The sequence below is a fragment of the Tympanuchus pallidicinctus genome, unplaced genomic scaffold (assembly GCF_026119805.1).
Source record: "Tympanuchus pallidicinctus isolate F22 unplaced genomic scaffold, pur_lepc_1.0 scaffold7, whole genome shotgun sequence".
NCBI lineage: Eukaryota > Metazoa > Chordata > Aves > Galliformes > Phasianidae > Tympanuchus > Tympanuchus pallidicinctus.
Genome location: NW_026294791.1, coordinates 21,976,686 through 22,001,874, shown reverse-complemented (window position 1 = coordinate 22,001,874; position 25,189 = coordinate 21,976,686). Strand labels below are relative to the sequence as shown.

The 25,189-nt window shown below is 35.4% G+C and overlaps 1 long non-coding RNA gene across 1 annotated transcript in view; it reads left to right on the top strand.

The window, feature by feature from the left end:
• Nucleotides 1-11,581, top strand: part of LOC128072467 (uncharacterized) — a 71,566-nt gene extending 59,985 nt beyond the window's left edge. The window contains exons 2-3 of the long non-coding RNA XR_008202266.1: nucleotides 8,842-8,963; nucleotides 10,200-11,581. This is a non-coding gene — a long non-coding RNA (uncharacterized LOC128072467). The remainder of the gene's footprint in view (nucleotides 1-8,841; nucleotides 8,964-10,199) is intronic.
• Nucleotides 11,582-25,189: the final 13,608 nt, after the last annotated feature.

Genomic DNA, 25,189 nt, shown 5'->3' with positions numbered 1-25,189 from the left:
AGGTTTCAAAGCAATTCATTACTTCGAAGAATATTTATTAAGAACTGTCAAGTGCAATGAGGAAGGCTAAATATCAAATTTCGGAAATCCCTAAACTATAAACCATCAGATGGAAACTGATGAAATGCATGCGTCAAATCATGCTATATGTTTTTGATTTTTTGTTTTTGTATTTTATCTTAGATTTTTGTTTACATATCCATTTCAGACTTTTTGGTTGAGTTTACTTTGTTTTCAGACTCCACTGCACCCTAGAGCAGGACACAAAATGGTTAAAGGAGCGAGAGATTTTTTGTAATTGATCACAGTCTATTTTAAATGGACATACACTGTGCCAATATAGCAATGACCAGTGAAATGAAATAAATTCCTTTTGTGAAATGTCTGTGACTCGGTACGCTGACAGAAATCTAAGTTATGAATGATCAACTAATGGACTAGAATGGAAAATATTAAGAAGAGTATTTTATGTTCCCCGATAAAATTCAGCCCATAAGATGTTTTATAAGCTGGCATTAAGACTTTTTTGGGAGTCTTCATTACTGCAAAAGAATGATTTAAATCACATCACAGTATTAGTCCAGTGCTAACTACTGTTTAGTTCACTGCTTGGGATACACTAATAAATTGACACAGATGTTAGATCTATGTGTTTTTATGCTTTCACTGTAGAATAAGTACAATAGAGAATGCATTTCTACACACATTGAAAATCAGCAAAACTTCCAGTGAATGACTTTTGTTAATGTTAGATTTGAGGCAGTTTTTGGATAAGCATTTTAGTTAAATTCTGTCTCTCTTGCCAGAACATCTGCCACTCAGTCCTCAGTAGGTGTTTTTCATTATTTTTACCTTGTATTGCCTAGTGAAGTGTGCATTTCAGTGATTTACATCCTGCAGCCCCAGTGAGGGGAAATATTACAGACCTTTTGCTGTTGGAGGCTATTTGTTAATCATTGTTAAACAAATATGATTACTTTGTATTCACTTCTTCTTATGTGATGGCCTTGTTGAAATATGCAGCACCCAAGTTTATCCCCAGCAGTATATGAAGAAATGCCTAGAACAGAAAACACCCAAAAAGCCAAAGCATGGGGGGTGCACAGTGGGAAAAGGAATGCAGAGGGAAGGGCCACTTCAGAAGAGGATGACTGATCTTTGAGAGAGGCTGAGAAGTCTGCAAAGAGCAGGAAGGCAGTATTTGAGATAGAAGATCCAAGATGTTTTGCTATGACTCTGTTGGATAATAGCTTAGGAAAAAAGCAAGAATATCAACTACAGGTATAATTCTAAAACATGATGGTCTCTGTGAGGAGAAACACCATAGAGTTATTATGTTCAAACCCACTTTATAGTTTTATATTTCAAAGACTCTGTGTAAAATTAATAGCTTGTGTTACTTTTTGAAAACACAGTTAGAGGAAAAGGTATAATGAATAAATTACTGGTTAATTCTGACTCCTGGAATTTGAAAAGAATTGTGTTTATGCTGTATTTTGCCACAGGTTTATGCTGATTTTTCTTGGGTAGGTGAAAACTGAAAGTGAACTTGTACTGTATGTACTTGGCTGACAACAGAAAAAAAGGACAGAGATGAAATCAAGAAATGGTCATGCCCAGTTTTTCTAACAGTTTATAAAGATTGCCTTTGATTAAAGATACTCCCTGACCACCTTTATGTAACCTATTCAGAAATGTAAACTGCTCTTAATGTTAGAGAGCAGTTTCAGAATTTTATATCTCTGGTAGCTTCTCATTTAATTCTGTCTCAATGTATCAGTTGATTTTTCCTTTCCTAGTGATGTAAACTCTGTTATTTACATTTTCTAGCTCTTTCATACTCATGTTTGCCATTATCTAGTTTCTTTATACAGAAACATATCTATTATCAAAACATCAGTCTTAAATTTAACAAAACCATAAAAACCACTCTAAAAAACAATACTACTTTGATATAATTTGTGAAGTCATAATCCAGTCCTGTGCTCACTGCAATTGCCATTCTGTATATGTATTCTAACTTGAAACAGTATTTTTGAGCACTGGAGATTCAAATAATATTTCTGACATTCAGATTTAATATCTGGACAATATCTCACCTATGCCTTACACAAGGGTATTGATCTCCCTTGCCTTCTCCAGAAATACTTTTTCAAATCGATTCAATATCCTTTTCCAAAGCAGATGCTCACTGATGATTCATAGACATGCAGTGACAGAGTAATATCAGTGATTTGCTGCAGATGAGCATTGTTTGTTTGTTTGTTTTTTTACAGAAATTTTATCAGTCTCTAAGTGCATAGTATTGCATTCTGTATTAATGACATTTTATTCCATTTTCTATATTCCATATATATTTGAATTACCCTTTTTTTTCTGATCCTCTGTATTGATAATGCCTAAAAAGTCCAACCACCTTTTTTGGTATTATTATTAGTGTAAATATTAAAAAAATTAGGTCTATGCTGATTCCTGAATAATCTATTTACTGAGTCTTGCATGCTCATAGTTGACTTTTCAGTATAATTTTTTGCAGTTTTCCATTTAACTATTTTGTTAAGTAGAGTGCTTAACTTACTTAAAGTTAAGTATATGCTTAACTTTATGCGCTGAGCTTTATGACTGATGTCAAATTGAACTTAAATGTACACTTTGTTGATTTTTCACTAGAATTGTGCTAGAACTTAGCATCTACTCTTAGTACGTATTTCCAACATTTCCAATAATATGGATGATTCTGAATTTTCTTCTAATGCTAATATTCGCTGGAATAAGAGAGGAAGCTAAGGGGAATTATGGCACAGATATGGAAATGCAGACATAAGCAATCACACACATCTGAGTTTCATGCTCAAGCAGCTGAAACTCCAAGTTGTCTGTTACTTCAGCTACTTCACCTGCATATTTCAGTCATATTTACAGAAAATTCATTTCTGAACTCTGCCAGCCAGATTAAGTGATCATGTTTCCACAACACTAATACAAGTTTATTTTCTAGATGTAGTTCCATATTGATTAGACTGCAAGAGCAGTTAGTTTTTTCATTAAATATAATGGAAGGAAGTTATGTATAGAAATACTATATGCTAAGTCAAATCTTAAACCTTTTCTTTGTTTTAAAATCCATTGAGCATTCAGGTTTTACTTGTCCTTTCCATAAATATTTGACTGTTGTGCATTGTTATGTTACACGTAATTAAAAATAGCTAATACAAGTCACTATAATTACAGTACACAGAGAAGACAGCAGGCCAACAAGTATTCAGATTTTCTTAAGATGTGGTAACAAATGTTGATCTAATTCTAGCTAGAAATCTGTGTGTACACTAGGCAATGTGTGCATATGGAGTCACAGTGGACTGCTGTTTGATTTGCTTGTATAAAGGTTAACCGAACTTATGCTGTGCTCTCGCTCCAAGAGTTTGGAAATAGTAAAAAAAAAAAAAAAAAAAAACTTTACACATTGCACAGAGATACACTGTTAAGAATGTAGCAGTCCAAATAGCATCCACACTTTTAGCTCCTTTAAGCCAATATCCCACATATGCTAAATTAGGAAGCAGAACAAGTGAGGCGATACCATGAAATACTGAGGACACATTGTACTTTCCCAAATATTGTCATCAGATTGTGTCATTTTCAGGATATTTTTCCTAATGAAGCAATTATCAATTTATAGTCGTCTTGTTAAGTGGAAGCTGTAGCCTGATCTGAATTATGCTGGCAGCACATGACACTCTAGTTCTCTCATGTAGTTTCCTGTGACAACTTCTCTTGAAATCTGGGAACTGACATTCCAAAATAGGCTTATCTCCAATATACAATGAGACTAAAAATAGTTTCCAAAGAAATACAGTGTTGATTCTCATAATCCTGTTTGTGTCAAGCTTCTTCAAAGATTAATGTTGACCACTACTGACTATTTTGTTAAGAAAGATCTGTAGGAAACAAAAATCAAGGAAAGGCACAAGAGACTCAAGCAGTGTGGGAAAGTAACTTCATAATTCTATTCATAAATTCTGGAAGCCTCATATTTTGAAGTGAAACAAAGTGAAGTGGGAGCCAAGGTTTTATAGATAGACTTGATTCAAGTTCTCATATCTTCAAGTTAGAAGATATAACAAAAATTCATTTTCGCTATTCCTGCCAAAAGCCTGAACCTGTTTCATTTTCTTTTAGTGTAAATGAATGGTTTCCATTTTAGTAACAAAATTCCATAAGGATAAGTATGAAATTCTAAAAAGGCCCTAGATCTTAAGAATTTTAAGTTCGTAGCAAGATGGACAAAGAGCTTTGCCTTCTGAAAGCACTGGCTACTCTACAGTCTTCCTGGCTTGGATTTTACTTCTGTGTACTGACACACTTTTATAATTGATTGAATATTTATCAGACACAGCAGTCTAGACTTTTCCTCTGATTTTTAAAGGCAGAAAAATAAGATTTTTTTTTCATTTTCATAGCCAAGATGTTCAGTTTTTCCAGAGTCATTCTACAATTTTCCTAGCCTGAGGAAGAATGACCACACCATTAAATTAAATTCATGTAGTCATTTCATGGTTACTGTCACTTCCTGTTCTTACTTGAGCTTTGTTGAAGTCAGCTTGAATATGCATTGAAGGAGCAATTATTTTAAAATTAGGCATTTTGAAATTAAAAATCAATTTTTAATTCACCTCTAAGACTGTCTTGCTTTTCTTAGGTAAAGTAGCAGTTTCCAGGTTTTCTTCAGCTGGAATTCTTTTTATTTCATGCCTAGATTTTGAGACTTCCTTTTTTCCCTTAATGGCACAAATAACCTTGTTTGTTAAATGCCGGTAGCCAAGATCAAGGCTACTTAAGATTTGATAGTCAGATGTTGATGTACTCCTCGCACAAGTCAATGAACTTACCCTGTCAATGTTACTTAAAAGAAAGTAAGCATGCTTCCAGTTCTTGGAGACGAAAAAATTGAGACAATCACAAGGTAGATGAAGCTGGGAAGAACCAAGTCCAAGACAAATGGTTCAGGTCTTATACTGGAATGTCTGAAAGTATGCTTCCCATGCTTTCGTCTGTTACTTGTATTTTAACGTGAATGAATTTTAATATTTTGATTGACATTGGATCTCTAAGTTAGGAGTCTTTAAAACTAGGTAGGAAAAATTATACTGTCATAAATAATTAATGAAATATGACAAGGAAGTGCATTATCTCATAAGCTAATGAAATTACACAGAACTTCGCAGGCAGCATTACATTGTTTTAATAAATTTAACCTGATTCATATACGTAAAGAAACCTAAATGTCTTTTCATGACTCTACTGTACCATTTATTCCTGTACCGATACAAGAGTGTCAACTGAGAATATTTATTTACACTTTTAGTGTAACTTAACTTTTAACCATCCTGATTGAAGAATGGGCACTCTCTTAGAGACTTAGTGACTCAGAAAAATTAACCCTGATTTTGCAATGTTATTTCTAAAGGAAAGTATGGGAACTGATGTGTCATGGCCTGAAGCACTGATTGAGCATCTGGAGAAAGAACCTGGTCAGCCCTGGGAGCACAGGTGAAGGCAATTCACCTGTGAGACAGGAAGGGGGAAGCCTACCTACACCTCTCTTAGACATCCTTTTGAGGGCTGACTACCACTGGGGAAGGATGTCTTTCTGGAGATCCCTTCTTGGTGAAGCTTTCCTCTGTGAATCTGGAATTTTCTGATGCAGATACAGATTTTCTGATACAGAGCAATCTTCCCCTCTTTTATAGCACATTTCTGTTGTGCATGTCCTCTGCTGTCACACCTTTGTTGTGACACCTTTCCCACTGTACTGATCTGTCCAATAGCTGCAAGGAAGTATCGGGTATTTTTCTCATTTTGATTTTAAAGGTACTTATTTCTGTTAGAGGCATCTTTTTGTTGGAAATTCTGAATTAATAGTATAGGACCAATGAAGGAATGAACTTATGGTTTGTCAAGTGGTGATATGGGAGGTGAATCATAACAAATTTTGAGATTAATTCTGATTTTTCAGTTTCGCAGCCTATGCAAATAATATTTGCACAATATTTTTGTATAGAAACCAAAGCTTCTCTGATCCTTTTATTCCTTCCTCCTATTGCGTTCTTTAGCCGTGTCAAAAAAATAACTCCAAGAACAAAATCATTCCCCTTTTAAAATTTGTGTCAAGGTGTCTTGAAAATGCTTTTAACTTTGTTATTAAGTTTGTACGTACGAAATACAGCTTACACTATGAAAATTGCCCTGCCTTTCTAGGCCTTAATTGTTTAATGTTGGCAATATCCTTTCTTTTAGTTATGAATTTGAAGAAGTATTAATGCATTTAAATCCAGTATTGGAAATTTAATTTCAAAATTAAATTTTCGTATTTGAATGTCACCGCGTATAAGCGTAGACTTTAGCTCAAGTTATTATAACATTTCAGCACAATTGAAAAGTTTTTATAATTGGAATGAGAAAATTGCTTGCACTGTTATATCACATAGCTTTATGATCAATTTGTGTAAAATATAGCAAGATCTTTACACTGAATGTTGTTCTTGGATCTGACTTTTTTTTACAGTGTTGTAGAAAGATGAACACTATTTTTCTAATATATTTCTAAGTTTTTCTACTTTTTTTTCTTTTCTAAAGCTAATATGTGAGTATGGAATGTATTTATTCCATTAAGAGGAAAACCTTCTAATGGTTAAACAAACAATCCAATCTGCCTGTTTGCGTGTACAAATCTCTATTTTGCTGAAGTATATCTCAATTTTAGCTTGCTTGCAAATCTTCAGTAATTTTAGGAGGCTCAGAGGGAATTTCAGGTGGTAGCTTGTTTTTCTTGGATGTGTTGTTTCTAGTGAATTCAAGCATTGCTGTGCTGCTTCAGTTTTCCCCTGTGAAAGAGGGTCTTCCTAAATATGAATATTCTGATTATATTATAAATCTTATGATTTTTTTTTTTTTCCTTTGGTAGCATCAGTGTTGCTTATATCCATGTTTCTTGTGTCTTGTGCGAAGAAAAAGTGGAAGACAAAATGGGTGTTTCAGAATACCTGTAGAATAGAAGGCCTTGGCTTGAAACACTTGTACTTTCAAAGCACAGGATGCAGTCAAGTGATGACATTCAGTGTATATTCTGGCTATTGTCTTCACAGAGAGGATGAGAAATCATTTGCTCGGAATTGCTCAGGTAACCCTTTGTGGGCTCGGACATGGGCATGTAGAGTTTATTGTGCAATTTACAAAATGGTAAGGTGACTGCAGATGCAAACCTCTCTTGATGGCTCCCTCAGAAACTTGTTTTAAGTGCTTGAGGCAGGAAGGGGAAAGGCAAAAAAAAAATGGTATGCGAAGCATCACTAGATTTTTATTTATTTACTTGCTGTTGCTTAGAGTCAAGCAGGAGGCAGCTCGACAAAAATATAAAGCTGAAAGTTTAAGCAAAATATGCAGTATTTTTGCAGGAAAGGAAGGCAAATAGAAAATAAAGTTAGACACCAGGGCCTGGTCAAGCACATTGGGACCCACTTGGGTCCCTGGTCTTGGCCATCCTGGCTTTGCCTCCCTCAGCAGCTAAGAGACAGGGATGGTGGGGCTCACTTCTGCCTTGTCCCTGGTTGTGAAGCTGCCATCAGCATGACACAGCAACACTGATGAAACGTTTCCCTGTGCTGTGACAGGGTGCATAGCGAGTGAGATCTGTGAGTGACAGGGGCGAGCTGAAAGACCAGGTTACAGATTAGGAAGCCAGGCCCTGGGGAGTCATGCTATGTTGCTGCAGGCTAGATGCGATTTTGTTGCAGCGTACTCCATAACTGTGATAGTACTTGGGCTGAAAAGCTGTTTTAATTTGATCTGCAGGATTAATTCCCTGGAAGAGACACCCTAGCCAGCACAAGTGTTAGGCAACACTCTCCATCTGTAACCCAATATGTTCTCTAGTAACCAGGGTTAGAGATGCTTCATGACAGACTACATTTGTCCATAAGTAAGAGTGGTCAGACAAAAGCAATTTCTATTGCTCTGTCCTTGCAGTTTTGGCATGCCCCAGTGTTTCACCAGGGAAGAAGTACCATTTGTGCCTCCAACAGAAGCTCCTGACCAAGCTCAGGAAAGTTGGAGGTGCCTGGTTATGAGAGAAGGAGGCAATTGGCAATCTACTGAAGGCAGAAATAACGAGGAGAATCTCCTTGGAAAGCAGCAGCAGAACTGTGCCTAAGTCTCCAGTTTGTGTGTGTATGTGCAGGTGGGGGTCGCTTCTTTTAGGAACTACGTAGAAGGTGCCAAAATTTTGGAAGGTACTGCTTTGCAAATATAAAGCCAGCAGATATACCTAAGATTTTTTTTTATTATTATTTCTCTACATTTAGTATTTCTAAATGTTCTCTACTGGAAGCATCCTTTGTTTTTTTCTGTGTTAATCCCCAGGAGAATATGGGGCAACCAGAGCTCTGACTGATTAGGGGCTCTGCATTTAGTATTAGTCCAAGTGGCTACCTCTTAGCTCAGATAGTATCTGTAGCACTGGCAGAGGAGAGGAAGTGTGAAAATCTGTGCACCTCATCTGTAAAGGCATTGAAAGTGTTTATATTTTATTCTTTTTCCCCCAAATCAGCTTAGGTTTATTTTCCATATACCTTTCTCTTTTTCCTTTGTGTTGGACTGTGTTGCATTGATTATTCTCATTGCTAGTTTTATTCTCTATGGAAATGAAACCTGTTCTAGACCTCAATTATTTTTTCATTTGATTTTTGCCTAGTTTTATTAATAGTTTTATAGAGGAAGATCCAACTCATTTCATTGTATTCCTCTGGAAATCCAGCTGCAATCTTTCTTTTTTTGCTCCCCTAGATCTTAAACTGTGCTATGGTCACATGACTTCTACTTCTCTCTCAACTGGATACGCTGAGTAGCAAGACAAATTTCTTGGAAGTAATCGAGTCAAAAGCATACATAGTGATTTAAAGAAATTGGTGAGTATAAACTTTACTGGTTTTTGTTGGTTTTTTTTGTTTGTTTGTTTTTTAGTACAGTGAAGCCAGGTATTTATTGGCAGCACTGGAGTAGCATCGAGGTAACTCTCCAAGAATGCTCGTCGGTCCAGTCGGTCGTTTGTAAATAGCTTATATTTTCACATGTACTGCACATTTGTTACATTCCCAAATTCATTATCCTATCCACCCCCCTTGATTGCCCACCAGACGTAGCCTTATTCTGCAATTCTCAATGTCATCTAGCCTTCTAGCCTCGTGATGGTCCACTGTTGGATCATTGTTAGTCCTTGGGGGGGTTGTTTATTTCTTCCCAACCCTTCTTTTGTCTGAAAGATTGCTGTGGAAGGCAAGTATGAACGAGAAGGCTCTGCACAAGAGATAAAGAAAACAAAAGGGAGCATCTTGATTCTGACTGTAGGCATTCCGTTATTGCTTTTGCCTTGTTTAAGCAGACTAGCCTTACGTCTCCTCATCTACAGTACTACATCACAATTATCATCCGCAATATCTAAAGCCTACTATATTGTTGTAACAGAATATTTTGTGTAATTACTTCTTCAAACCAGTAGGTAATAATGAGGAGCCCCTTTCTTGTAAATTAGGTTATCATGAACAGAATAATTTGTGCCGCTTTATCTCTGCTTCTGAAAAAATTGCAAGGGAGCTTTGCTGCTTTTTTCATGTTTTATTCTCTTAATTCAATGCCATGTTTTTTCATTTGTATTGAAATTGGGCATAGGAGGAAAACTTAGTTGCTCTCTTTCTGCAAGTCTAGTTAAAGCCAAAGAAGGCAAAGAACATGAAATGTGAGAGAGGTTTTTTTTGTCTAAAATCAACAACTTTTTTCATGTTTGCAATGTGCAACGCAAAATAATACAGTAGTGACTGCAGATTTTGCTAGTATAGGACAGAAGATTCAAATGTGAAACAGGTTTTCTGGAATCTAGGTGCACCTTACTGTGATAGGGATAGACTTATCACAATATGAGTTACTCTGGAGAGAATATGTACTGCTTTCTATTTTGATGGGTCAAATTAGTAGTAGACTGAGAGCATTTCGTGTGCATTGAGCCAAGTAATGTGTTGTAAATGGGCATCATGCTTTGCAAGCTAATTCAGTTCTATAGTTAGATAATGAGAAACAGATGTGTTCCACCTGCATCTGGCTTGGGTGTAGTGTCATGTATACATTTTAAAAACTCTTCTTTTTTTTAGCTGCTCCAATGCAAACGGATTTAGTCCACTAAAGTTATTGTAGCTATATAGAATCTCACGTTTTAAAGTGCGGCTGTGAAGCTCTAGACACTTTTCACTGAAATTCTGACCTCTGTTTCTAGAATCCACTTACTTTATGTAACATATCAAAGTGGTGGGTAAGTCTATTAGAAGAAACATGCTTATTAAATGTCCTCTGAAAAATTTCTCTTTAGATAGTTTCTGATAAAATTAGATATGACAGGTCAAAAATATTGCTTTCAACCTTAGAGTCAGTGCAGTGATAGTGCCAGTCTTTTATGAATATTCAGATGTTAGTGCTATCACATCAGTCAGAGAAAATTGTAGATATTGCTTAACAATTATAGGTTATAATATTTTGTATTTATTTGTAAATTTTCTGTGCAATTTAATGTCAGCTGCTCCAAGTAACTGAATTCATTTTTCACGTAGCAAAAGCTGAATGCAGATGTGTAAGAAGCTTTTAGTGATTCACTAGCTGCTGAAGTTGATCGTCAGCTATGAAAATAGCCTGAAATGAACTAGCAGCACTGTTATGGGCAATCCTTAGCATGTTGTCTTCCAAGACTGCTCAGCATGTTCTGCAATATAGTTTTAGTTGACAAATCACAGTTGTATTGCACATGGATACTTTGGGAAAATGGGGAGCTTAAGCTCTTCTCTTGCATTTGACAGTGTTTCTTCAGCTCCTAAGACACCAGTCTTTTTTTCCACTACTTTGAAGCAGTTATCTGGCTTGTCCTTTGAAATATAGTGTACAGAAAATGCTACCTACTGCTGGGTTACAGAAGATCACACCCTTGTCTCTTGGATTGCATTACTTAGTTAGCTTAGATTCAGTAAATGTAAGAAAATGTGTGGCCTAATTTTCAAAAACAGGCTCTTTGTTCTTGATATTGTATCAAAGTGTATGTTACAATTCTTACAAGATGGTGCACGATGTAAGCTTTTAGTTTTTTCCACTGGTGCAGTAGAAGAGGGAAAAAACCATTGGGCTCAATTTAGGACTCTGTTCATGAGTATGATGATAACTATTGAATTCTTGTCATAATAAACCTTCAGTTTGCTGTTTAAATGAACTGTGAGATCTTTTGAAAATTTGACTGCAGATACTGACATTATCTTTAAATTTATAAAAATTTCATTAAGTTTCTTTCTGATAGCTTCCATATGTAGTCAATGGTGAATAACTGACTTATGATAGAAAAATTCACAATGAATTCTTTAACTGATAAGGAGGATGAAAGATTGAAGTAGTACGTTGAAGAGCTTTGCAGGGAGCAGAAGCCTGTCATTTCACAAGTAGGTGACTGGATACAGGGCAGTTTTCCTGGCAATATTTATCTTCAGTGAGAGAAGAGAAATTTGGTTCAATAGTGCACTGAAATGATTGGAAAGCTTCCAAAGCACTGTAAGTCACTAGGCTTACAACTTTTTCATCTCAATATAATATTGAAAGTGAAATCAGTCACATACTAGGAATCAGATATGAGCTTGATGTTGTCTTTGTTTTTCTCAAGAAACTGAAGTATCAATCTGTCACACGAGGTTCCTTTATATTATTTGATAGGTTAAATTTTATCATAATTGAAGCTGCAATGGGATATGGGAGTAACAATTGTGTTTATTTTTTATTATTATTTTTTAAAAACTTCTATCTAAATTTCTTGATTTAGTCTAGATACTTGTTATTTGTGAATGATACGATTTTACTGTGTATTTTGGAGGTTAAGGGTTTCTTTGCAAAAGTACATAGGCATTGCTGCTTATTTTCCTGATTCTTTGGTGAGAGCTAGGTTCTGTTTTATTGCGCATCCTGAAGTGACTTGCCTTGGAAAGCCTTCAGCAGAGCAATAATGCCTATATCCAGTCTGACCTGTCATCCATTTGTCCACCAAGACTCCCAACTAAAACTTATTTCTAGGAAACAGTGACAAATGTTATTTTTTGTATAAAAAGCACAACTCATCTGTGCAGGAGAAAGAAGCTGGTAAATTATCTGTATCTGCATTTTGTGAACTGATTGTACTAGTTGAAAGATTTATACTTTAGGAAAAAAGTGGCAGGTAAATCTAAAACACCTGTGTCCCTTAGAAACAGCAAGTGAATTACAAAATAGTCCTACTGTATGTAACTTCCTGCTGAGCACATAAATTCTCATTTCCACTTCCAAACTCTAATTCTAATTTCCAAAACATTAGCTTAATCTTGTGCAGATCAGATTCAGCCTACAATTTCCATAGAACATGACAAGAGGAAAAAAAAAAAAAAAAGCAATCATACAGATCAGTTCTCAAGCTATGTAATTTTCTATTACTTTAGGTAAAATTCCATCAAATTCATTTTGGATTTTTAAGCATCCTTGTGGCTAAGGCTTGTCATCACTGAAGTCCAACAAGATGCGATATAAGATTACTCCTTGAACTATACCAGTTAAGTACACTGCAATGTTTACTTAATATTTGTCCTTGGTTTAGATTATCCACTGGAGATATTGTCTTCTCCAGAGGATTCATTGGCAGACATAAATTAAAATATATATTTCTACAGCATATTTTAATAGCATATATGATGGTGAAGCGCAAAGCAACTTTTCATATGTAAATGCTTTTTTTTCCCCAGAAGAAAAACGAGGACCATATCAAACTTTCCTACTTGAAAAACAGTGACAGGTTCTATAATACAGATAAAATCTTGACACGTTATTACTTACCAAAAGAAAAAGGATTTATGAAATATCGGAGTCTTAAGATCTGTGTAGCCCCAAGTCTAAACCATCTCAGTTTTCTGTTTTATTTCCCGGTGTTTTCACTTGTAGCAGACTGATCCATGGCTCTGAGGAGCTATTTTCTTCCTCTGACTTTTAAGGAACGCTCATCATGTAGTACATGTTTCTGTTTACTGACATACAAGCATCTTTCTCCTTCAGAAGAAAGCTATGTCGTTCTAATTATTTTAATTCTCATCTAAACATTAGAGAAATTGTAAAATGTTGCCTTCCAGGTTCTAATACTCTTGAATTAATGTTTATTTTAACTACCATAATAATGACGCTCCTAGGAGATAATTTTTCTTCTATGGATCCTTCACACCGTATTAGATATCTAGTCTGTGGTACAGACTACTTACAATGGATTTGGCTGAGATCAGGTTTCTGGGGAAATGCTTCAGGGTTTCTCTGTGATTTTATTTAACTGGAGAACGCCTGAAGTGATATTCCCATTGAGATTAGCATTATTCGTTTAGAAATTAATATGTTGCTCTTTGTAAAGAAGTCGGAATCTGGCCTTACTAGAAAGATTTGAAGAGATATCCTTTTCTTGGTTAATTTTAATGGTGGAAGCCTTAGCTTTGTACTGTTAGGTGCGTGGTTCCTACAAGTGACTTTTTAATCAGCTCATGCTATGCAAGTTAATGGGAATTCTGTCTCCACCGCAGAAGGTCTGTAAGACTTTTATACTACATGGAAACACTTATTTGATATAATTTTATAGATTGTTTTAACAGACTTTGAATAGTACTTGGTATATGAATTAAGACTTTCTAAAACAATTTACGTAAAATTCTGCTTTTTCTTCTGCTTTAAGGTTATTTCAAAAAACAAAAATAATCCTTGTCAATACCAGTGCTTTCCTGACGGGTGGCAAGAAGAGATATATTGCAAATGAATAAAGAGACTACTCTTTACTTTTGTTTTAAAAATGTTTTAATCTATAGTCTGTTTTTCTCCAAACACTTAGAAAGATCAGTTATTTTCATAGGCCAAAAGGCTTTTCTCAGGAGGTCTGACCAGCTACTGTAGTCATCAGTATTTCAATAAGACGATCGTTTACTTCAGCCAAATGTGAAGCAGTCTGCAATGGAGACAGAATTCCTATTCTGCCACATAGTTAATCGTGGAATCAATAACGTTGGTTGTACAATAAAGAACAAATAATGACTTGAGGTAGTATTACTGTCACTGCTGCCATTCTGGGGAAACCATAGCATTTAGTGTTTAAACTACCAATGTATATCAGTACTCCTGTTCAGACCTTATCTCTGTTACAAATATCCAACTCTGGAAGAGTGGGGAGACTGATGAAGAACCATGAGAATGTACTTCCATGTTACTTCCATGTTTTCTTATTTCTACCACCTTCCCTGTCTCCACCTCTGATTTATTCTTGGGAGAGAGGAAAAACATCCAAAACAGAAGTTAGATTGACATGATTTTCAGAAGTATTTGATGAACAGGATTTCCTAGTCCATGGTGAACAACTAGTTCCTGAAGTAACATATGACAGAAGTATATAATAAAGACTTCTGTCTAAAGTTAACCAGAATGGCTACAATTACACGCAGGGAAGATTCAAACATTTTATATGCCTTTTCTAGGGAGAAATGTAATCTCTTATTTATGGTGATACTTTCCCTATAATTTTTATAAATTCTTTTAGAAGGAAATTATTTTATATGAAGGAAAATACATATTCATGCCCTAATATTCTAAGTTATGGTATAGCAGAGGAATTCTGCAACTACAGAAATCCAGTGACCTAAACTGGGTACTGCATTGGCAAACAGAAATGCCAAACTGTTACCAAGTGTTGCTTTCATGACGCTAACTATTATGTGGCAGTGCTTTTAAAAATATGGTTAGTTTTGCATACTGCAAATAATCAGTAATTACATGAATGAAAAATAACTCTATCTGTGAATGTGGGATTTTTGCTGTAAAAATTACAGAAGAAATGGTTTTTGGAGAGGTTGCTGCCTGTGTAAATTGGGTGCTTGAAGCCATTACAGCACAGCTAGCTGAGAATATGAAATTCTCATTATGAAGTGACCGATAGCACCAAAGGAAGCCAAAGCTAAAAGGTAATTGCTTTAAAATTACTTCAATGAATAGAACTTGTAGTTCACTTATGTTGTATTTTTTGTTTAATGCTTCCATATGTAATTCCTTTTTGTTTAGCAGGTAAATATGTGGGAGGAGAAACACTTTGGAATATAGCTTACAGCAGAATTTTTTCATTCTTAGCTACTCTATTGCACCTTCCAAATATTTGTTTAATTTCATCAGTAAGGCTGCAGAGGTGGAAATGTTTATGATTTCTTCACTGTTCACAAAGTTTTGTCTAGTAGGAAAAAGACTGTTAATTTTCAGAAGTTGTGATGTTCTGCATTTGCTGCATGGTGATTTATTACCTCTATCCCAGCTAATGTTACACAAAACCTTTGTGTCTATGTTAGCATTTTCTGGATACGTTACTCCCCTCTGTATTGCAGGGTTCTAGGAAGCATATTCAAAAAAATCTGATTTCATGAAAGATTGATAGCTTTAGTGAGATTTTCAGCAAGTATTTTTGATGTACAATTTGTTTTATTCTGAGGAAGAATATATAGGAATACGCACATATTGCTTTGGAATAACTAGATAGAAGTGCTGCAGTGAATCCTTTTGTTTGACTTCCTGTTAGCTGTGCTTAGTCTGTTCCTTAAAACGCCATCTACTTAGGAATGCTTTTTCTAGCTAGCTTGTTTTTTCAGTTTAGTTTCTAGCTGCACGGAATGGATTTGAAGTGACTTAGTGCTAGTGGTGGCAATGGTGATGAAGAGATGGTTGGACTAGATGATCTTGTAAGTCGTTTCCAACCTTGTGATTCTATGATTCTATGACTTTGTGATCTTACCCGTTAGTTTTCTAAAGAACTAGTGATGTTATACCTAATAGCTGATTAGGCAGCAGATCCTACTTAACTATCAAATAATACATTTGTTTCTTTTTTACACTCCCTTTGTTTTTCGCTTAATTTGTGTGCCTGTTCATGTCACTTCATGTGCCTTCTCCACTTCCTGCTTTCAGATGCTATTTGCACGTGAGATTGAGAACTGCAGTATGCTACAGTTACCTCTTTCAACTTTCACTACAAGCTTCATTTTCATTACTTCTTCAGATTCTGAATAATTTCGGATATCCTCTAAACTATTTCATTTGGTGTAAACATCTTTTAAAATAGGTGATTAGTTTAAGGTTGTGTCCTGATTTGTGATTTTATAAGACAGTAAGACCAGCAGGTGTTATTTTTGTGATTCTTCGTACATTTATCAACAATACTTTCAGCAAGTGAAATTGTTACCTACCTTTAAAAAGACTTAGGCTCAAATTTGACTGAGATTAATATATTTGTTTTTTTAGTGAAAACACCTAAGGTCAGATCCCTTGAGGCCTTGCATCTCTTGCATTTCTACAATATCCTGTTAGATCAGTGTGTATTCTCTGCTGAGCTTACATCCTTTTTCATAATGGTGCTGCTGATGTCTGATTTAGGTGAAAAAATCAGTCCTTGATGTACGTATGTCTCAACCTCCTGCTCTGACAAACAGATGCATGCAGTCCAACTTCTCACAGAGTCTGTGTTTGTTTCTCTGTTATTGCAAGAGAGTAAATATTATTCATGAAATAAGAAATAGAATTTGAAATAAGATTATAGTCTCTCACACTGTTTTAAGATGCTGAATTTGAAATATTTGTATCTCTCTGGAAAAGAACATCAATCTCAAAATTGAGGGAAAGTATATATAAAAAGAAATTTTTCATCCTATAATTTTATGCCATGTTGTGTCCTATGCTTATCAATGGGAGAATTTATATTAACTACGATGTACATAGTATAAGAAGTAGTAGAATTTATCAAAGCTTACAGCTTATAAGAGGAATGGAATTTTGTACTGAAAGCCTAATAATATTTAAATAATCTGTAAATATTTAAACATGAAACTTTTTGTTGTAGAAATTGTCTGATCGTAATGTTTGGGGGAGAATTCTTTTGTCAAGATAGGTAAGTGAAAAATAAAAAATGCCTTGCCAGGTCAACCAAACACATAATGACCCTTTAGAACAATATGTCCATTACACAATTTACATGAGCTGATCAATTTAAAAAAAAAAAAAAAAAAAAGGGATGGTTCTTTAAGCATAACTGCTCAAAATGAAAATGCTTTTCAGGATGTACCCACTTAAGATTATTTTGTATGTTCATATACCAATTATTTTTAAGTGGACCTTTATAATCATAAAATAAAATTTTTCTTGCATATTTACCTGATCTTTATCACTTTCAGAAATGTTTCTTGCAGTACACTTTAAATCTTCCTGAAATCAACTTAGTGTTAGAATTCCCTTAAGATCATTAATACCTTTCTCTTTAACAAGGGTTTTGTATCTGTATCTGCCTTTTAGTCATGTTTGAACTTTCACAGGATGCAGTAAAATGATAACGTGATGTATGAAATGTAAGTTTTAAGAGATATCATTCTATGGATAGAGCCTTCTCATGACCATTTTTGACTGATGTGTTTATTTCTGCATTTCCAATTAAAATAAAGGTTATGAACTTCTCTAAACCTGTCTGTAGGCACTAATGACATGTTTGGCTTTTTAAACTTTCATTGCTGTGTGATACTCAAACAGTTTCATTCCAACATTTTTTTCTTACAATTGCCTAATTTTATAATACTTAAATACGAATATGTAAATGCCCAATATAAATTTTAGACATATTAAAGAAACCTTTATAGTACCAAAGAATGTAAAATGTTATAATGTAATTCTAGAAAATTGGACTGCTCTGATTTTAATTGGATTGATCTGCTGGTATATTAAGGCTTTGGAAATACTCTCAATTCTGCTACTGGAGAAGGAAGAAAAAGAAAAACAAAAAAAGTGAGCTAGTTTCAGAGATAGAAGGCTTCTGATAGAAACCTTGGTGGGTATGGATGGTAAATGATTTCAGTCTGTTTCCTGATATGTGTGTATCTCCAGTTCTACAAAAAAAAATCTTGTCTGCAGGAGCAAGCAGACAAACCTCAGTACTTAAAGTGTAAAGAAGAAGCAAGAAGAGCTGAAAGCTGATTTGTAATGCTTGTTATGCGCTTGTGATAGGCTTGCCCTAAAGCTAAAGCAAGCTTCCAGTGGCACTAATAATATTTGGTCAGTAATGGGCTATAGCACATAAACATGCTGAGTACATGCTGAGCTGCCTCTTACTGCTCTTTCAATTGGTTCATGCTACTCGGGAGACCCGGTGCTTTTTTTCAGGGCTTTTGTTGAGCAAATAACATAATTGAACCCACTGACATCTTTTTGAAGTATAAGTAGCTATTTATGATTTTTCACAAAATGGCACAATGACAGGAACTGATTTCATTACAAATCGATTCCCTTTCTAAATTGGATCTCCAATTTATCAAAAAGTGAGATTAATTTTACAGAAATGTATTTTTTAAATAGAAGAGTAAAACCTTTGTCTTCCCTCCACAGGAATGAACTGACCCATAATGTGCATTTTACAAGTTAGTATCCCTGCATATTCAATGTTCTGCTTGTCTTGACTCCTAATGTATTGTAGGTTAAGTTTGGATCTCTTATTTGTGAATGAACATAGGGTTTCTTAAGTGTTGTGCTTTTTGGGTGAGAAACTGCATTAGTGCAATCCTGTTTTGCTCTTGACCTATTTTCTCTATTTATGTTAAACTTCAATTTAATCAGATGTTTTAAATTATAATGATATTAATTAAGATACATTACTTGCTACTTTTTGGCATGAACAGTATTTGAAACCATCACTTGAGATCACTAGGTTTACAGCATGAAGATGTGAGTAGCAGAATGATTAGGTTGTGCCAGTGAGTAATATTGTTTGCTGACAGGCATACTGACCTTGCAGCACTTCATTTTGTCAGCACTTTCAAGAAGTACGACATTTGGAAAATACTTGTACTCCAACAAATGTAAATATTTCAGAATATTTACATAAGCTCTGGTGGAAACATTTATTCCAAAGTAGCCCTGCTGCTTCTTATTCTATTCTGTGAAGAGAGCTTGAGAGATTTTAAACAGTATATTTTTTTAAAAGGCACAGATACCTATACCTATGCTTGGATAAGTAACTACGGATATGCTCTTCAACAAGAAGTTTGAACAGTAATTGACCAAATTATCGTTGTTTTTCAAATTGAAGTGACAGTAAGAGCTGAGGAAGGCATATAGAAATCATAGAACTGCCTGGGAGATGGGATTAGAAGCTCAGTAAAAGCAGTTTCCTGACAAAAGAGCCTGCTCACTCCTCAGATTTTTTTTTAATAGATGCAATCCATTGTTAACATTTTGATATATTGCAATATATTGATGACTACATTGCTAACATTCAATCTTTTACGAGCAGATAATGACAATTTGGACACGTATTCTTTTGTTTTAACACTGCTTGCAGCTTCACTCTAAACAATTTAATTTTGATGCAAGAAAAAGGTGCTGCTTTGCTATGAAGTGCAAGTAAGTGAGTTGGACTTTCCTGTGAATCTCTTGTGTTATGCTGGCCCCATATTACTGAAAACAGAATCCTTCTGCTAGTGCTGGACAAGCCCTTGTCACAAGCTTTGGAAATCTAGACTTAACTGGTTGGTATGGAGAAATCTTGAAGGACTCAATGCAGTTTTCTGCAGTTTTCATTGAAAAGCCCTGCCCAGCCATTAGCTAGTCTTTACATCCATTCTTTTGGTTTGGGCAGAACAGCTTTTCCACAGGAAGGCTCTGTTATTGCTGAGAACTGAGTCTGTTACTCAGGATATCAGACAAAGAAATTCTTCGGTTCCTCTGAGTTCAGAAGACATTTTCATGGCAGATTTCTTTTAAAATTTACCAATGAAACTTTCAGCAAATATTCTGGGGATGAGTCTATCATTGTTTAGCAATGTCTGGGCACAGTAGTTTGCATCTATAGTCTTTTACTTCCTGTTCATTGCGTTCTGTCTTGTTCTGTTCTCTTCCTGCGTGCAGCTTGTTCTTCCCCGTCTGTTGCCCATGCTTTATTACTTCTCCTCTCCTTTTCTGCTCAGCACTCATTTTCCAAGCTAGGCCAATATCTCATGCTGCTTCTGCTTATGCCCAGTGGCAGAATTCCCAGTGTGATGCTCTGACACAAGATATTCCATCACAGGTTCTCTGGACCTTAAATATTTAAGTGTTTACAGTACTGTCTTTTTAGGTATGCAGCAGAGTAATTTTAGGCCCAAGCTGTGCATATGCAGCTATTCTTTATCTTACCTTGTATAGTGCAGCCATTTCCTCAGTGACAAAGAAAACATTGAGTCAACCAAGTGTCTCTGGTGAGGATCCTGAGACATCTGAGTGGGGCACGCTGCAGCTGAGTGTGATGACTGATGCTGGATCAATACTTCAATATGCAGTCTTTTCTAGCCAGATGATTCTTCTTCTTCAAAGATTTGAGGAAAAATTTCTTCATATAGAAAGGATGTGCATTTTTTTTTCCCCCTTCATTTCCACTTCTCCAATTGCAAATCCATTACAGTTCAGTTTTATTGTCTCCAATCTACACACGCTCATATTTCAGGGCATCTTGGGAGTCGCACTCTGTCGCAGCTTACTTTTAAAATACTTTAATCAAAGATCATTCTTTGTTCTATGGCCAACCTCTATGGCTTCATAGATATTACAGGCACTGATTGAGATCTCTACTGCTTTAAAGCAGTAAATTCTCCTATTTCCTATATTGTTTATTTCCTTTGTGTCTTTGCTCTTTGTGTGTGTGTGTGTGTGTGTGTGTGTGTGTGTGTGTGTGTGTGTGTGTGTAGGCTGTTTTTCTTCATCTTTCATGTGGAAATGCTTTATGATGACTGTTCTGATCGAAGATGCATAAGAATATGTTCTTTGATGTAAGGAAATCATTCTGCCCAGAAGTTGATGCTGCAGCAGTTTAACTCTTCACCGCCTTGCCTCCAAAACCATGACTGGAGGTTAAAACTCACAGTAAATTCAGGCATTGATTTTTAAAAAATCTTTATTAAAAGAAGAAAAACACTGCCAATGACAGCAAGTTTATACTGGGATTTAAGTGTAATGATACAGTGTGTCATGTATTTGAAAAATGATAGTTATTATTCCATAAAATCCCCAAAGCTGACTTCAACAGAGAATATCCCTTACCATGAATTCTTATCTACTTAACCTCCTCCCTCAGAGAGAAAACCCCAAACTCTCTGCAGTTTTGTGTGTATTTTTCATTCTGCAGGCTACAGTTGAGGAAATTTCCAATGAAACCCATGGCATCTATACTTCTGTTTCAAACAGGCATTTTCTGTGGCTTTTGGTGACCGAAATGAATGTTCTCTTATGTTCTTAAATAGCCTGTTTTGCTGGGCAAGAACTTTTGTTTTCTGAATTCTGCAGTGTGATATGAACTAGGCATGCAGTATGTAGGCAATTAGGAAGGAGGAATCTATTTTTAGTATTAAACAAGTTGTCAACAGAAAAATGCATTCACAGGGGCTGCTGTATTGTGCTCAGTGACATGGCTGTCTTATCTGGCTGTCAGTCTTGTGTATCTGCCGGAGAATAGCTATCACCTTAATCAAATGTCTGCAGGATTCTGTCTTCTATAAAGGGAAACCTGTGGAGTTCATCAGATTTAAAGCCCAGGGAGAAAGAAAACCTAGAAGAGAAAAAGTCCAGAAAGCTTTTCAGATGTATGTTTTCTAGCATAAAAAAGCTTCAGCTCTGCCAGAGGAGAAATGATTTTCACTTCAGCAGACTGCAATATTCAAGAGAAGAGAAAGAGAAGACATGAAAGTTACATATAGCTGCTTGTTTCACGTTGCTACTTTCTCAATATTTCTCACTGTATTTATCAAAGTGAGCAGCTGTTTTAGATAAGATATGTAAAAGAAGCACTTTTTGAAGGCTTCATGTTGTGGAATTTATTCTTCAGGTTATTAGACAAAGATATTTTTTTCAGTTATCGACGTACTAATTGGCTTCACTTGTGTGGGAATACTGGCTTTTTTCTGCATTCGTTACTACCTTACTGTGAAAAGATAACATTGCAAAAATCAAAATAAATGTTAGTTAATCTTCTTATCTCTTGGTTGTCTAACAGTAACCTAAAATCAGTGCTTTCATCTGCTGGAAGCGTTGTTGGTTTTGTTTTTTTCGTTGTTTTAACTTTTTAAAGCATTTGGTCAGAGGCTTCTGCTGCCGTAAAACTAGTTCCCAGCAGAAGCTTCAGGGTTGCATGCGTGGCTGGAGGTGAGAGCCATGCAGTCTACCTTGTTCTCCATTTCTCCTTCAGTGAATTTAGGTTTGGACATCTCCAGACCTAAGACTTGGTAGGAGAGAACACATGGAAGAAAGGCTATTTATGAAGCCAAGAATGGAAGAAAAAAGGCAATAGTCCATCTTTCCCGTTTGGGGAAAAGACATGACAGATTACTGGGTCACAGGTAAAGAAAAGAAAGTAGAGGTGAGAAAAGGATGTGCAGCCAGTAATAGTAGGTGAAGGAGCCTTGCAGCAGTTTCTAGTGCGTAGGCCATGAAACATCTGTTTTAAATAATTCAACAAAACAAACTAAAACCTCCCCTACCTCCATCTCAGACTCTTCTGCATGGGATAGATTTTTTTTTTTTTTTTTTGTCATACTTTTATTTTTCTTGCCTGAGTGTATTTAAAAAAAAAAAAAGGCGGGGGGGGGGAGGGCAGGGAATCTCTTTGGTCTCCAAAAGTTGGAAGTGTCTGTGCTTTGAATACCAATGACAGCTGTCCAAGGGCAGAGTAGGGAATGAATTACACTGGCAAAAATCCTGTGGATGTTTTATCGTTGTAATATCAAGAAAAAATATCATTTGTGGAGTCAGAGTTTCTTCTTACTCTAATCTGAAGTATTGTAATATTCTTTTGGTTTTGTTTTATCTAACCTGCTTAAAACCTTTTGCATTTTCAAGACCCTCTTGGTATCTTTACACCATTGCTCATCAGTATGAATATAAATTAACTGGCTGTTATTACGTTTTTGGGTTCTTTGATTTTTGATAACACACAAGAAATTTATTCCTAAATACCGGAGTGGTGTAGTTTGCAGGGATTTCTATGGAAAATGGATATATTCTGACTGCATAAAAAAGCATCTAACTTTCTACACTTGCATCCTTCTGAATAATGCTTAATTGTGGGGCAGAATTCTGTTATAGGTCTCAATAGAAGAGGATTTAATATATCCCTTTTTTTACCTTGATAGTGTAGCTGAGGTATAAATGATGCTTTGTATCAGTCAGAGCTAGAAGCCAAGCTGTCATCGCTTAATAGACAACTGCCATTTGTGCTGGATATGAATTGGAAGTACAGGAAAATATAGTGTGTGGGGAAAAAAAAAAAAAAGTAATATAAAAAGCTTTAATATCAAGCTTTATGAGATTGCCTAGATGAAAAGAAGGGTAATGTTAATGTACTTAATATAAGTAATGCTTTGGAAATGGAAGCTTAATATGTATGTTATATGTATATACATACATATAAACAGTATTCAAGTTACAATACTGAGTTGAAAAACATGACTTTTATTTTGAATTAATTGCAGTTTTTGTCTGTGAGACTGGTAGAGAGGTGTGGAAATAACTTGAACAGTTGATAGCCTGGTATACACAACTTAGTAGAATTCTCATGCAGTCTTAAAGACAAAAGGTAATAAAACAAGGTTTTCTGGCAGGAGTCTCTTTTCTTCTTTTCTGCCTTTTCTTCTGTAAAATCACGTGACTTCTCAAAACTCCAAGATGTGGCTTCTAGGAGAAATGCTGCTGTCACTGGAAGGAAAATGTATAGTGAAAAGTGACAGATATCAGGTGGCAGAAATTATGCCATCTTAAATATTTATGAACTTGAAAGTAAAAATGTATTTCTTTGTCTGGAAGATTGTGTGGTACTGGAAGTTACGTTCCAGATATTTTTTATTGCCCAAGGCAGTATTGTAAGAGGTAACTTTGAATTTAGAAAAGCTATGTTTTTGTTATCTTCAGTCAATAAGAGAATTAGGAAGTGATAATGAATTATAAGTGTATTCGGTGTTCAGGAAAGTATATCAGATGGTTCAACTAAGAAGACATGTTTCTAGAGTTTGTATTTCTTATTGTTTCGCTATATTTTACAATAATTGTGCTTTGCAATCATGTTGCATGTAGTTTTTCAGTGAACAACATCTTACTGCTGTGGTTCTGCTATTTGATTCATTCTTTGATTTTATGTCTTATAATCAACTGCACTTCAATGCTTTGAGTATATGAGAAAGCTGTAGTACTGATAAAGCACTCAGAAAACTAACAACATGTCTGAGACTAACATCATAAAAGTGGAATAATGCAGGAAGTAATTTGCCTTGTGTTCTTGTTTAGATGCAATCTTGCCTTTGGTAAAGTGGAAGAAAATCTAGTATGCAAAAGACAGTGTAGCCTTCAGTGAAAGACCATAAGGATGCTGACTTCTCCTACTTGCATTTCTTAAGGTACAATGAGTGCTAAATAATTCAGTGTTGTTTCAACAGCATCTCCAGTTCACATGCCTCAGCAAAGTGCTGAGTGTGGTAACAACTGAAGACAATTCATAGTCAGTGAATTGCCAGAGTACGTCAACATGCTTTTAAAGACCATTGCCCTTACATTGCCTTGGATGAACAGAGCAAGTTATTTAGAGTTAGAAAAGTTGGAGCTTTTGGAAGTGGAACTGCAAGTATAGTATGAAGTTTTAAAGGTTGTTTAATTGTGCTTTTGTTGCTGTTTTAAATGGATTTGAACAGCATTGGATAACAGAATGGCTTGTGTGAAGGGTTTTTTTTTAGGCTAAGTCATCTATTCTTGTGAATCAGAATAGAGTTGTTTTTTATTCAGTAGAGACTTGAGGAAAATAAGTTTGTGGGAAGTCACTAGTGACATAAAAATTGGATCAAATACAGTGTTTATATTTTTTTTTCTCACAAGGAAATCTCAAAATCCTGAATCAAAACTTGAGAGACCTTTTAGTCTCACCCAGTACCAAGACTGGCTCATGAATTTTAGTTAGCTGAAATGACAATATCTGATCTAGTGTAATCTATCAGTAACAGGAACATAGATTAAAGATAAAATTTCTCAATATTCTCAAAAT